Raw genomic sequence first — 15,170 nt, forward strand, 5'->3', positions numbered from 1 at the left:
AGGCACCTCTGGTTTCCTTTTTACGTTCCCCCGCACACGACCTATAAGGACACACTGCCCCCCCCCCCCCCCCCCCGACTCCAGAAACCATATCCCCGGGGACTCTACCCCGAGGAGGAAAAGACGAGTATGAGGTAAGTAAAGGACTCTCGGATCCATGTATTTGATATGCGCGAATGTTGTCCCCCTCCCTTCCCCTCTTTTCCCTCCCTCTGCAGGTTACATCGGAGATCACAGCCGAGGTGTGGCGAAGATCTGAAGCCTTGCCATGTCCGATACACGAAGCAGACTAGCGCTGCAAGGTGGCGCCTAAGCACGCCTACAAACTACTTACGTAGCGAACAAGCCCGTAAAATTAGTATGATCTGATGAAGAGTGATCACCCTTAAACCAGACCGCACGAATGAACCCATGTCACGTATGATTCGAAACTATGAGAGAATGTGTGTGTGTGACTGAAGCGTTGACTCAACTGGTCGAAGGACCAAGAATGCAGGAAAGTGCGACACAATGGTACCTCCTTTTTTTTCCTTTTTCTCAAAGCATGTCCCCTCTACCCTGTCTAATGCTCGTCCGCCTCAAACTGCATGCTCTCAAGATTCTAACGCAGACCCGTAAATGTCCTTTGCTGTGTAATGCACTAAATAGCCTTTCTTAAATACACTGCCACTCTCCCTGTCGCACGTGTACTATTTAGCCTGCCGTTGCACTCTCTCTCTCTCTCTCTCTCTCTCTCTCTCTCTCTCCTTCACACTCCCACTCTTCCGAGCGATTAGCTCCGAAATTGGCAGACTGCCCCCCGCCCCTAGCACACCACCCAATTGGCTTCAAATACCGCCAGTATCTGCTCAAAACTTGTCTTTAATACAATCACCCTAACGCTGTGTCACCACCTCTCCTTTCCGAAAAAATATTTCGATGAAACCAAGATTTGGCCATAAAGGAAAGGACAGGTAAAACGACTGAGGTTCCCTAATCTGGCCCGTCACAAGGGAACTACGTCAACGGCTCCCCTGATGGAATAGAGTGCCCCAGATAGCGCGACCTTCCCCGTTCCGAGTTGTCGCAATACCCAAACCGAAAAGGTAATCGAAACCTCCCCATCTTCCCAGGACGCACCCAGTATTGCGTTCAGTTGCCCCCCGATAAGAATTTTTAACTATCCCCCACCCCCGATTGTAAAAGATGAGCCGACTTGCAACTAACGCAGGCCAGCTGTGGTTCCTAGAAGTGATTTTTGATAAGCCAATTTCAGAGTTTGGAATTCGAGAAACGCCTCTGAATGCTCACCGACTGAACTGTGGCCTTCTGCCGATAGTACCCTTATAACCCAAAATAAAATGATGCCCCCATCACAGTTTTCTATGTCCCTAGTTGTCTCCCCATGAGACCCCTGTCTTTTCTAATTTAGTAATTAGGCCGCGAGAGGCTGCATAGGAACCAGAATGATGTTTTACAAAGTTAAAGATTAGACCGGAGCAAAGAAAACCATTACAATGAGCCTTGTCGAAAGCGAAAATGTTTAGTTAAAAGGCAGGAGGCATTGATAATATGAAAAATGTTTAGCCTATGTTCGTCCCACAGCGAGATGCCTATTAGTTCCATGCTGATAGCTCACAACACCCTTTTTGTAAATATAGACCCCTAGAGAACGGTATAGCATTATCAGGCTTGTATTACAAAGGTGGGTCCCCATCAGATGAACTGTCGTGACTATATTAAATAGTTGTGAAGGAAATTCATAGTAAATCCTGCAGGCTCACCATCGATTATTTATATGTCAGTTGTGAACCCTAATATAACGGACGTTTCTATTCTCATTTACCTGGAGCTGGGAGAGAAATAGACTTATGTGGTTACTTTCCTCTACCAATCCTCTAAAGACTGTCTTTTCCAACTCCTTCAAGGGTACGGCTGTCGGAGGAAAGAAGGACCGGATGTGGGAGCACGGGGCCTGACTACGGACTATGGAACGTCAGCGACATGGGCCAAGGCGAGACCGCGACAGAACGGAGCCGCAGGACGAGGCTCTATCTCCGACAAAATGAGAGGAAAGGGCTAACCTGATGCCCCTGCTCAATGTTCGAATGTGTGCCGAGAGGTCCCCGCTCTCTAGACTCGGTCATGAGCCCGCCTACCTGAAATCTCTCGTTCCCCTAGTTTGTTCCCGATCTGGCCTTGCTCCATCCCCCTTTTTCCCCGACCTACCCCATGGACTATTTGTACACTCTTCTTCCACCTGAACTTTTGACTATTGATCCCAAAGGACACAGGGCGAAAAAGACCTTTTTGACCAGAAACGCGAGGAAAAGGTCGTGCCCTGCAACACGGAACTTAGAATAGAGCTGGACTCGTAGCTCCACCGCCGGTGCTCCACAGTGCCAACAGAAGACGAAAAAAATTGCTGAAAACTTACTAAACTTCGAACATTCCTTCACTATCATTCCTGCTACGTCTCGTTTCTCTCCCAGCCAACATTGTATTTATTATGTAACAATCCATCAGTTCACATTATGAAATGTACTCACTGCTCTCACCTTGAATCATTTTTGTATTTCATTACTATGACTTTCCTGCTAACAAGTTTATCAAAATTTATCAATAGGTCCGCCTCCTGAAACTAGTGATCTTAAATGTAATGTTTACGACTCCTTCACCCGGGTTCCTCTTATGCCCACCATAATAGACCTGAATAGAAAATGAACCAGCAAGATGTCTTGAATATGTTAAAGGGAGGACTGTGGAAAATTAGTACGGTTTGGTGAACATTATCTGCGCCATCTTGCCTTTTCCCCTGATGCCACACTTTTGTCGTGCGTGCCCGCCATTTTAAAATGCCTTGATCAGAACAACCCTTTTTGCATGCCACTGGCCCCCGACATAGCCCTTCGCCCTCACCAAGCCTGCACGCTGACCAGCCCCCCCCCCCCCTGCTCGCACCTGCCTTGAATCATAAACCCCTCTTCAGCGCGGCTCTGCCTCAGAACTTCATCCTGTTCCCAGCGCAACACCTCCCTTCTTCCCCTTTCATGGTCCCCGGCCCTTTGATGCAAACCCCTTTTTCCCCGTGTGCCCGTTTGTCTTCCTCGTTCCCAGGCCGACACCCAGCTCTGCCGATACTATTCCTTGCCCCTCCCCGTACAATAGAAAGCTTCCCTCATCAAAGGACCCCCGAGTTGATCAAAGCCCCCACCCCATGAGATCCGATCGAACCACGCATTCCATGAATTGGCGGAATATCCAGCTGCGCGATAATCATAACCTGTTGTGACCAGGGTGGGGACTTCTACTGTAAATGTGTGTGGGAACGGGCCCGGAGGGGGGGATTCCGGGAATGTCTTTCCGTGCATCAAAGCATTGCCATGAGTTTGTAAACTGTAATAAAACCGCAAAACCCTGTATATAAGGGGCCAGGCCTCAGAAATAAGTTAGAGCACCCCAGAACGATACCTGCTGTCTGTTTTGCTGTGTTCTCCTCCGGAGAGAATAAAACCCTGTTTCCTGCTTTCCAGTCTCCAGCGCCTGCATCTTCATTGATTAATAACTCGTGGGTCACAGAGGCCATAACGCCGGGCAAATATCGATTGTCCCCGACCCGCATCAGGTTTTTACAACGCCGGGACCCATAGAGGATTAGAGTTGAATTATTTTAGTGAAACATGCAAGTACATTTTAAGTGGTGGATAGGTTAGTCAGTTATTTGGATTTGGAATGATGGCAGAAGGCTAGAGGAGGAAACAAGCATTGGCATAGCCAATAGGTCTCGCTTGTGGGACCTTATAAGTATTTAGTTACAAGGATATTGTGCTGTAAAACAAAATACTTTTAAGGTCCCACAAGCGAGACCTATTGGCTATGCCAATGCTTGTTTCTTGTTTCTAATGATTGCTCTACAATTGAGGAAAACTCTGCCTTCTACCGGGATCTGAGTTACATTTCCTGTGCCGGCACCTCTTCTTTCAATACACATTTTTAATGAGCCGTGTTCATTTTTCCAGTGTGTGCGCACCGCCAGGCTGAGGGTGGCGGTTGTGTGCGCTCCATGCTGTGTTTATTGTCGCTGAGAGGCTGCTGGGCCCACCACCCCTGGTGCTCAGAGACTTGCTGCTGGGAGAGAGGGGGCCCTCCCCGGCCCAGATGTGGCTCCGGGGCCCACCCCGCCCTGACTCACAGAGCACACAGATCCGCAAGTCCGCATTCTTAGTCCCACAGGAGGTCCGCGCACACTCACTGCCGAACCTGCTCTTTTTGGGGAAACTTCTCTGCTTTTCACGCCCGTTCGTGTCCAAGAGGTTTCTGGGCTTCAGCGTCTGTCCGGCTGAATACAGGGTAAGTGTTGGCTTTTAAATATGAATGCCACGATGTTATAGCGTTTAATTCTGGCGTTTACCCTGGTTCTAGGCACTACCTCATTTTGGTAGGTAAATGAATTATCTGTAGGGAGATTCTGGATAACAACTTTTCAATGTGTTGATGAACGTGTTTTCTAATTAACAGGTAGAGTGGGTAAAATGTAAGTAGGGGGATGGAATAAAAGTTCTACATTTGCATTAAAACAAGTGATGAAAATGGGTGTTATGCTGTGTGCTAGAGTGTGCCATGGCACACACTTCTGTGAATGTGATTTGCCGGTGATCGCACAACTGATCACATAGGGAAGCCGGGATTGGAAGTAATTAAGCAAGCGACGTAAACGTTTTAAATCACAGAATGGATGTGCAACAAACTTCTACCGTGAGCTAAACATGCTAAATGCTGTCAGATTCCGAACAGAAGCGTCTAATGACGTCAAAGTTATAAGTTAAATGGAACTGCATCCTAACACCATTTGTGTATTTCACCTGGAGTGACTCCTTTTACATTCCTAGAAGCCCTGATTTCAACTTTTGACACTTGAGGTATTGTCCTAACCGCCCTCCTCTTCTCTCCTCCCCTCCGCCACGGTGACGACCAGCGACCTGGCGGAGACCCTCTCGCTGCTCTTCTGCGGGGCGGAGGTGGGCTGCTTCTCTGGAGACCCTGCCTACCCCAGCCCCGCCGCCCTTGCCGAGCAGGCCGGACAGCGGCTGCTGATGGAGTTCCTGCTGCACAACAAGAACTCGGGTAAGGGCGAGATCAGCTTCTTTGTGCTCTTAAAGCGCCGCGTGCCGCCGTACATGAGCTTCAAGGCACTGTGCCGGTAAAAGCATTGTCCAGCGCTGTGGCGCACAGGTCACTGAAGTGTGCCAATTTAAGCTCTCATTCTAATAACGCTTCTAAGTACCCAGGCCACTCATTTTCTCCATTTCAGAAGGATGAAATGCTGTCAGCCCCTACTGAATTCGAACTGGTGATTTCCATCCATCTCAAATATGTATTTTAACTTCTACCTGCCTTGTGATGGGTGCTCAAAGCCTGTGCATTGGAGTTATTTGGGGCTCTCCAGGGGTCACAGCTGCGACCCCTTTCTCTGCCTTTGCCCCCCTTGACCCCAGAGGGGGCAAAATCAGTGCCAGGAGCAGCTCGTTATTATATACATCGGTTGGGGCACTACTTGCTTTACTTTCTCTCAATTTTTTGTTACACTAATAGTGAATAATCGAACATTATTCGCTATTAGTGTAATACAAAATGGAGCACAATTAGCTGGAGTATGATATTCCTTGGCAGTTGAGGTAAGTAAAAAAAGCTGTAAAATGTATGTTGTGTGCGAGCTTGTGGGTGAGCGAGTTTACTTCTAAGTGTATGTAAGTGTAAATGTTGCTTGTGTGCGTGAGCTCCTCACCCCCCTCCCCCCTTGTGGCTTCTGCGTGCGTGAGCTCCTCAACCCCCTCCCCCACCCTCGTGGCTTCTGCGTGCGTGAGCTCCTCCCCCCCCCCCTCGTTGCTTGTGTGCGTGAGCTCCTCACCCCCTCCCCCCCTCGTTGCTTGTATGTGCGTGAGCTCCTCACCCCCCCCCCTCGTGGCTTCTGCGTGCGTGAGCTCCTCACCCCCTCCCCCCCTCGTTGCTTGTATGTGCGTGAGCTCCTCCCCCCTCCCCCCTCGTGGCTTCTGCGTGCGTGAGCTCCTCACCCCCCTCCCCCCCCTCGTTGCATATGTGCATGAGCTCCTCACCTCCTCCCCCCTCGTTGCTTGTATGTGCGTGAGCTCCTCAGCAGCCTTCCCCCTCATTGCATGTGTGCGTGAGCTCCTCCCCCCCCCTCGTTGCTTGTGTGCGTGAGCTCCTCACCCCCTCCCCCCCTCGTTGCTTGTATGTGCGTGAGCTCCTCACCCCCCCTCCCCCCTCGTGGCTTCTGCGTGCGTGAGCTCCTCCCCCCCCTCGTTGCTTGTGTGCGTGAGCTCCTCACCCCCTCCCCCCCTCGTTGCTTGTATGTGCGTGAGCTCCTCACCCCCCCTCCCCCCTCGTGGCTTCTGCGTGCGTGAGCTCCTCACCCCCTCCCCCCCTCGTTGCTTGTATGTGCGTGAGCTCCTCCCCCCTCCCCCCTCGTGGCTTCTGCGTGCGTGAGCTCCTCACCCCCCTCCCCCCCCCTCGTTGCATATGTGCATGAGCTCCTCACCTCCTCCCCCCCTCGTTGCTTGTATGTGCGTGAGCTCCTCAGCAGCCTTCCCCCTCATTGCATGTGTGCGTGAGCTCCTCACCCCCCACCCCCCCTCGTTGCTTCTGTGCGTGAGCTCCTCACCCCCCTCCCCCCTCGTGGCTTCTGCGTGCGTGAGCTCCTCACCCCCTCCCCCCTCGTGGCTTCTGCGTGCGTGAGCTCCTCACTCCCCTCGTGCCTTCTGCGTGTGTGAGCTCCTCACCCCCCTCCCCACCCTCATTGCTTGTGTACGTGAGCTCCTCACCCCCCTCCCCCCTCGTTGCTTGTGTGCGTGAGCTCATCACTCCCCTCCCCCCTCGTTGCTTGTGTGCGTGAGCTCCTCACCCCCCTCCCCCCTCGTGGCTTCTGCGTGCGTGAGCTCCTCACCCCCTTCCCCCTCGTGGCTTCTGCGTGCGTGAGCTCCTCCACCCCCCACTCGTTGCTTGTGTGCGTCAGCTCCATACCCCCCTCGCCCCCTCATTGCTAGTGTGTGCGTGAGCTCCTCACCCCCCTCCCCTCCCCCTCGTTGCCTTTTTTTCTTTGATAAGGTGGTTGTTTGTACTGCTATTAATTGCTGTTAGTGACATGCAATAGCCACAAGTTCTCAATAAAGTTTCTTTTTTTAAACATACACTGGTAGGAGTCAGATTTGGCACAACGGGGGCCAAGAATAACTTTGATGTGGGAAACTTGGTCCATTGATGATTGGAGAAGGGTATAATCGCAGAATGTAATGATAGTTAGTGCTTGTGCTGCGTTACGACCCCTGCCCCCTAGCTGTGCTTGCTCTCCTGCCCCCTGCCTGTGCTTGCTCCCCTGCCCCCTGGCTGTGTTTGCTCCCCTGCCCCCTGGCTGTGCTTGCTCCCCTGCCCCCTGGCTGTGCTTGCTCCCCTGCCCCCTGGCTGTGCTTGCTCCCCTTCCCCCTGGCTGTGCTTGCTCCCCTGCCCCCTGGCTGTGCTTGCTCCCCTGCCCCCTGGCTGTACTTGCTCCCCTGCTCCCTCGCTGTGCTTGCTTCCCTGCCCCCTCACTGTGCTTGCTCTCCTGTGTGTGTATGTGGCTCTGGGTGTGTGTATGTGGCTCTGGGTGTGTGTGTGTGGCTCTGGGTGTGTGTGTGTGGCTCTGGGTGTGTGTGTTAGGCTCTGGGTGTGTGTGTGTGGCTCTGTGTATGTGTGGCTCTGTGTGTGTGTGTGTGGCTCTGGGTGTGTGTGTGTGCCTCTGGGTGTGTGTGTGGCTCTGGGTGTGTTTGTGGCTCTGGGTGTGTGTGTGTAGGGCTCTGTGTGTGTGTGGGGGGCTCTCTCTGTGTGTGGGGGGCTCTGTGTGTGTGTGGGGGGCTCTGTGTGTGGGGCTCTGTGTGTGGGGCTCTGTGTGTGTGGCTCTGTGTGTGTGGATCTCTGTGTGTGTGTGTGTGTGTGTGTGTGGCTCTGTGTGTGTGTGTGTTGCTCTGTGTGGGTGGCTCTGTATGTGTGTGGGTGGCTTTGTGTGTGTGGCTCTGTGTGGGTGTAAATGCAATAGGTCAGGCATTTGGGAGCTATTAAGCTGTTGGCATTGTAAATGACAATGCCATTTATTTAACGATTAAGCTATTGGCAATGTAAATGACAATGCCATTTATTTATGATTTAAAAAAATAAATAATTCATGAGCAATGCCAATAGCTCTACCTTTAATAATGCCGAGATCATTGCATTGTAAATGCTTGTTTGTTTCTGTCAATGAGTCGCCCTCAGTGGCACTTGCGTCAGTTCTTTATGTGTTTGCTGCAGGCAAAGCTTGTGATAATTTCAGGGAAGTCAACAGTAAAATCCGATCCAACAGGCCATAATACAGGCCCGCAAACTGCTAAAAAAGCGGCCCACACATTGATCTGTCAGACCAGCCCATCCGGCACTGCCTGCTTGCGCTCTAAAACAGTCTGACCCTGGCTGCACTTCATTGAGGAGGGTCAATAAGGTGGAAACACGTGCGGTTGCATGGGCAGACGGAGCAGGATCTCACAGCTTGGGTTGGATGGTCCCTTTGAGGCAAGGCCAGGACTCATTTGCATTAATTTGCAGGACATCAGAAGTGTTACTGGTGACTTGTTATTGTATAGAATTGCTTATATAATCTCTTTCATGCCCGGTCTTGCAAGCTCCACGTCAGCGAAGGCCAAGCCTGCAACCTGTGGTTTCAGGGTCAGCTGTGAAGGGATCTGTAAATGTATGGAGAGGCAACGAATGTGGTTGAACCTCCTCTCCGGTGTACCTATTGCATCCTCCCAACCTCCTATCATCACACATTGCGTGGACACCTTTTATGACTCTAGCAGGGTGGATGCAAATTGGCACGGGAAGTTGTAAATATTGCCACGTTTCCATTGGCGGCTGCAGGTAAGACGACCTGTCACATCACCTAGGGCAGTGAAAATACTTGAATTCGATTTGCTGAGGCATTGATTGACAGCTAGGGCACAGATGTTTTTTTGCATCTGGTTAGTCAAAGACGCATTATGAGGGTGGATTCGTCCCAAGCACCCGCCCTGTGGTACCTCCATCCCATCAGAAACCCACTACTGGAGATGAAGATGATCAGCCTGGAAATGTACTGCCAGCCACTCTCCGGGGTGATTCGCACTGTGTCGCGATAGTATGAGGGTTCCCTTCCAGCTGTAAGGTAACCTACCCCTCACACATGAATCTGATTTGTTTGTAGAAGTGACAGATTTAGGTGTTGAGATTAAAAAGATATTTTGTTTTTCTTTCAATCAAAAGTTGATAAGCAGTTCATAAACGTGTACCACATAGCTATACAGCATATAGGTCGAGAAAATTAAATTAGAAAAACACAGTAAAACAAAAATAAAATAAAATACATACATCATCAATTGAAAGCACAATGTTAAGAATAAGTGTTAAACGACTATTGTGAACTACAGTAACTCTGGCCCAAATCCTGCCATTTTCCTTTACTAACGTGACCCCAAACCTGTCCCTATGATGCTCATTTACTAACATGAATTCAGTCGTCATCAGTGCGAGCCAGACCTATGAACTTCAGCAATCCTTATTTTCTTCTTGTCGCAGTAAGTTTGCATTGCTTTTTTGTTTGATGTTACGTACTTGTATTTTTTCACCCTATGCTTTTGGCGCTCTTTCTTTTGTTTTATTTTCTGAAGACCTGCTCCAAATTTTGGCGCCTAATTTCAGTCACCCAGCCCGCTACCCGGGTAAAGCTGCTCCCCCATCCTTCCAGCGTTAACTGGTCTAAGGTAAGAGTCGAAGTAACACCTATTAACTGCCCCCTCCCTGCAGATGTCCACAAGAAGAAGTGTGTTTTAAGGCTCATTTAATGGGCATGCATTTGTTGGGAGCCTAAAAGAATCTATCTCTTGATTAATCCAGATTTCATAGATATATAAAAACCTGTGAACAAGGCGTTCATTGTTCTGCATTTACACCCTAAGCTTTGTAGAGCCGCTCTATAGTAATACTGTAATACTCTTACCCACCCCTTTTCAGTAAACAGAATATGACAAGTATTTTTGCTTGCCCAGGGCATCATTAGCTGCTTGGAGTGGCAACCTGGAGTTTCTTCCTTGTGGTGCCAAAGGCAACTGCATGGAATTGACCTACTACGAATCAGCTGTTTGCACAACTTTAACCAAGATATTACTAGTTCAGATAAACCATGTCCTTTTCACATGGTCCAGGACAAACCTTGGTTATCCGGTGGTTTGACTGTTTTTGTCCTCAGGTCTGAGTGCATTTATGATACCCACATTATAGTCACCTGAGTTATGAACGGTGATTACCTTGGAAACACACATTTTCCAGACGACCTTCTTCCCATTATGCAGCATTACGTTACTTGCCTCTCTAGCAGTCAATCTGCCAGAGTAAATTTTTATTGTAGCTGTCATTTTATATTTAACCACTATTTACGGGCCTTGAGAGCCCCAGATGTGAAGGCGCATCATCTAATTAAGTGCACAGATTAGCTCAGCTAATTCCTCAGCTGTTGCCGGGAAATGAAACTACTTTTTCACTTAACACATAAAATACTATTAAATTTCATAGTGTTTTTTTACTTACCATGTGAAATAGGAACAGGCTTCTCCATATATCGACACTTGTCATTTCAACATTGAGACTAACCCGAGGGGTGTGTGAAATTCACGTAGTTTGCTTTACGTGAAATTTTAGGAAAATTAAAAATGATGCATAATGACACAAAATGCTAATTAAAACGCCACTTAGGGGCATATTACCAAGGGCCTTATCGCCGCTTTAGCGGGAATTTTTCCCGCTAAAGCTGCGATAATTAAATCGCCCTATTTCCTAGCTGTCGCTAACACCAGTTAGCGACAGCTAGTAGGAGATAGCGAGCTTCTGGGGGCCCACTTTGCATGTCAGCGATATATATCTCTAATGACATGCAAAGTGGGCATGCCAAGATGTTAGCGACTGGAAACAGACGCTAACATCGCTAACTCCTATTACCAACTTTTGGAAATAATCGCGCTAAGCGCGATTATCTCCAAAAGCTAACGTCTGCCCAGAGCAGTTCTTAGCCATGTTATCCAATGGGAGGTGGATAACATGGCTAAGCGCATTAGCTCGGTAATGCATGAATATCGCTGACTTTTCAGCGATATTCATGCATTTCGGCCGATTTTTATCGCTTAGGAGATAAACCTTGATAATAGCAAGGCTCCTAAGCGATAAAAATAGGCGCAGCACGGCGATATAAATGTAGCCGCTAACCAAGCTTAGCGATATTTTTCGCTTAAACTTGGTAATATGCCCCTTAGTACTATATTTTAGCGTGAAAAACCCAAGTACCTCAAACAGCAGCCACTCTGCTGTTCATGATCTTTGATCGCTCTTCTGCTAAAGTTTGTGAATGGCAGTGTAATTATGCGATGTAGTGTAATGGCGTAATTTCATGACTTTCGCATAACAAGATTAACACAAAATTCCAGAAATTATACAAATTACGTCTGCTTTAACTTAAATAGTGCCCAGTTCCAAATAACTCCTCGTTTAAGATTGCTCTCTGGTGAGCTTCATTGTTTTCTACCCTTTATCATTACATCCCTTACAATAAGAGAAACATCAAAACCCAGGGCCAGGACACGTCTGGCATAAGCTGAATTTTGATGCATATTAAAGCAATGTCTGTTATCTTACATTGAGGAACAACATGACACTATCTGCATGAAATAGAAAGGTGTATTTATTGGTGGATATTAAATGTTATAATAACCATAAGAGAAAAATTGAATGACATTTAAAAAAAAAGAAAAATAAATTCTATATACATATTTTATTTAAGCATTCCTCTGCTTGCTAGCCTACAAGGGACCCTCATCATTCTCCATAAACTTTGATAAATATGTGCAGGTGTTTGCAAGTGGTGGGCATCTGCACATATTTTTGGGGGACAGAGAATTATGTTTCTTCATCAGAGGTTGACCCCAACCAAGAGGGGAAAAGACAGAAAAAGTAGAAAAAAGGAGGCAGGGACACCTGTGTAGAGGAATTTTTTTTTAGCCATGCAGCATTAAAAGTACTGGGTGTAGCTGCATTATAGGATAGCCAAGCGCAATTTTTGCAAAAGTGCACATCCTAGATGTACGACAAGATCACGGGCCACCTGCCATGAGCGTCCTCCCAAATAAAGAGCTGAGTAAGATGGTCCTCCTCTTTGCAAGAGGATATATTTAAATAATGGGTTCTATGTTTTTTTGGCCTAGTCATTAAAAAGGTTGGTGGCTCTGAATAGAGACTCTGTTATGGTTTAGTAATGATTTAGGTCTGCCTGATTATTAGTTTAACTCTCCTAAGGAGGAGAGCTTATATTATGTGTTTTTTAAAACAGGTTTTATTATTTTCAACATATAAACATCAGTAGGAGTCAGACGTCTTAATTCTCATTTAGCATCCATTACATTGCAACAACATATGAAGGTTTATAATGCAGTATACATAGTTTGAACGCTACAGTACAGAACAAAAGTCTGTCTACTGATCCGCACTTCCGGTACCAAGCCAACACCCAACTCCCCTGCCCCCTCTTGGGCATCCCACACCTCGGCCTAGTAGTTTTACAGAAATTCCTTCAGGAACACCAGCCTGCGGGAACCCCTCCCACTAACCATCACCCACCAAATGATGACCTAAGAAGTCTGGGTTTCTTCAACATCAGAGCCACATGGTGATATGAGGGTACTGTCAGGGTGTGTCCCTCAGTCTTTTTTAGACAACTTGGCAAGAAGTCCAGACCCAGGCCTTATCGATGGATCCCCTCCCTCTCTTTGCCTCCTGGAACAGAACAGTATCCTCGAGACCCACCCAGAGGACCAAAGCCTCCCTACTTTTATCCAAACGGTGACCCCTGGGTGCTTTCCAATGGGATGTATTCTTTCACATTGCCAATATCCAATGTCGGCTACTCCGCTAAGGAGCAAAATGGGAAAATAAACTGACAATTACGTACTTGCAGTCAGTGGCCTGTGTGTGGCAGGGCTGGCCAGAGCACGGGAGGAGTGGTTTGCCCTCCCTAAGTGCGACCACTTGGGTCGGCCATGTGCACTTTGCTTGTTCCTATCAGGCTGCATTACACAGCCTGGTGAGGAACATGCACAGGCTCCCTGTTCCAGTGTGAGCACCAATCCCCTCAGGACCGGACTGCAGAAAAGAAGAGGACACAAGGGAGGTGGCGGTCGGCACCCAGGCCACCACACCCATCCGGTAGCAGCCGCTACTGCCAATATTAGAGCCAAATCAACAAATATGGCGGTTATTATATATTTGCTAGGGTGTAGAAATCCCCCTAATAGACACACCAGAGGTGTACAAGGAATCGTCCTGTCAGTAACCGTATTGATAATGTCTATTACTCCCTCCCAAAACTCCACCAGGGCCGGACAGGAACATATCATATGGAGCAATTTCGCACCATATTCTTTACACCTTTTTTAGGAGTGCTGTAATATTTTTGCTGTGCCGAGCCTATCGATAGGTGAGAAACGTTCCTGCTCCTTTTTAAAATAGTCTCTTTGCTGTTGTTAAAAGTTAAAATGAGTACTTATAGCTCAAGCCACAAGAGGCTGGAGCAGGTTTTCCAATCTAGTGAATGGTCTTTTCAGGGTGATTGAGTCTTTAAACGAACGGGGGTGGAAAGGGGTGCAGGGTGACAGGGTTTCACTGGTATGTGGGGCTGGTGCAGACGAAGGATGAATGTAAACAGGTTATCGGATAATGACAATAGTAACTTGTTCTCCATGGTGTTTGCATTATTAAATTAAACATGCACTGTTAGAACTGGGGGGTCTAGTTGGCAATGGTATACACCTTTGTCCAAATAGGGGCCCTTGCTTCTTGTCAGGGGAAGGGGGATACTCTACTAAAATAACCCCTGCTCACCCTCTTGGTAGGTTGGCACGAGCAGGCGGGCTTATCTCAGAGGCAGTGTGTAAAGCATTTGTGAACACATACAGTGATACAGTGACAACACTACAGATGGATACCACTCAGGTTGTATTTATAGAAATAGGTATTTTTATATAGACTTAACAAAAGACGCAAACGACCAAAAGTCCACAATACAGTGCTCACGATAGGTTCAAAAATAGGTTATTCAGTTAAATTCAGTCTCTAGAAACAAATAATTCCACCTGGAGTTATCATGATGTCGTCACAGGGGAAATCCCAAAGTACGGCGCCAACAGCGAGGTATGCGGCGTCGGGCCCTGAGTCACACAGACCCCCAAAGAACAGTACCTTGGAAAAGCGATGAAAAACAAAGACAGCTCCCGGCGTCGAAGATGTGCGGATTCGTTGGTGCTGGGTGGAGTCGGTTCCTTACGACCCAGGGGATGTGTAGACTCGGTTCCTTACTGCAGCGCAGGGGAGGTGAGACGGCGTTCCTTACTGCGTCGGGGCGGTGACGTGGCAATGGCGCAGAAACCACAGTTCCTTCTGGTGTCGGGTTGTCGATGGCTTCTTGGTCACTCACGTCGAGGATCGACTCCACGTTGACGATGTCGGTGTTGGATTTGATGCGGCACAGCAGCAGGCGTCGGGCCCAGGGCACAAGTTGGAGCAGTGCTCACGGCTTCGGCAGGTAACAGCGTCGCTCACTGGCGTCGATGCCGCGCTTTCCTTCTGTAGCAACTAGAACCGCAGCTCTAGATGCAGGCAGACAGAAGGGATGAAGTCCGGTATCCCTGAGACTTCAGGCAGGAGGCAAGCTCAACTTTAAGCTCTTGGAGATCTTTCTCAAGATGATGAAAAGCACAAGCAGTCCTCTTCTCCTTTCTTTGGCAATGAAGCAACCACTGCAGGCCAACTCCAAACAACACGCAGCATAGGGGTAGTTTCCTTCTTCAGTTCCACGGTTCTTCTCCTCAGCAAAGGGGTCGTCTTGGTTCCCAGAAGTAATCTAAAGTCCTAGGGTCGGGGCCCCAATATTTATACTACTATTCTCTTTGTTCTCTGAAGGCATAGAGTGTCTGTGCCTTGTCCAAACCAGTACTGTGCAGTCCTGAAGCACTTTGTTTACAGGACTCCTTCTTTCCTTTGTCAGGGTGGGACAGGGTCCTCAGCCACACCTCAGGAGGTGGAGCCAGCATTGT

At 48.4% G+C, this 15,170-nt stretch overlaps 1 protein-coding gene across 1 annotated transcript in view; it reads right to left on the reverse strand.

Annotated features, from left to right (window-relative positions):
- ALK (ALK receptor tyrosine kinase) overlaps nucleotides 1-15,170 on the reverse strand; it is a 2,452,973-nt gene that overhangs the window by 911,001 nt on the left and 1,526,802 nt on the right. The window lies entirely within an intron of this gene.

This window comes from Lissotriton helveticus, chromosome 6 (assembly GCF_964261635.1).
Source record: "Lissotriton helveticus chromosome 6, aLisHel1.1, whole genome shotgun sequence".
NCBI classification, from domain to species: Eukaryota; Metazoa; Chordata; class Amphibia; order Caudata; family Salamandridae; genus Lissotriton; species Lissotriton helveticus.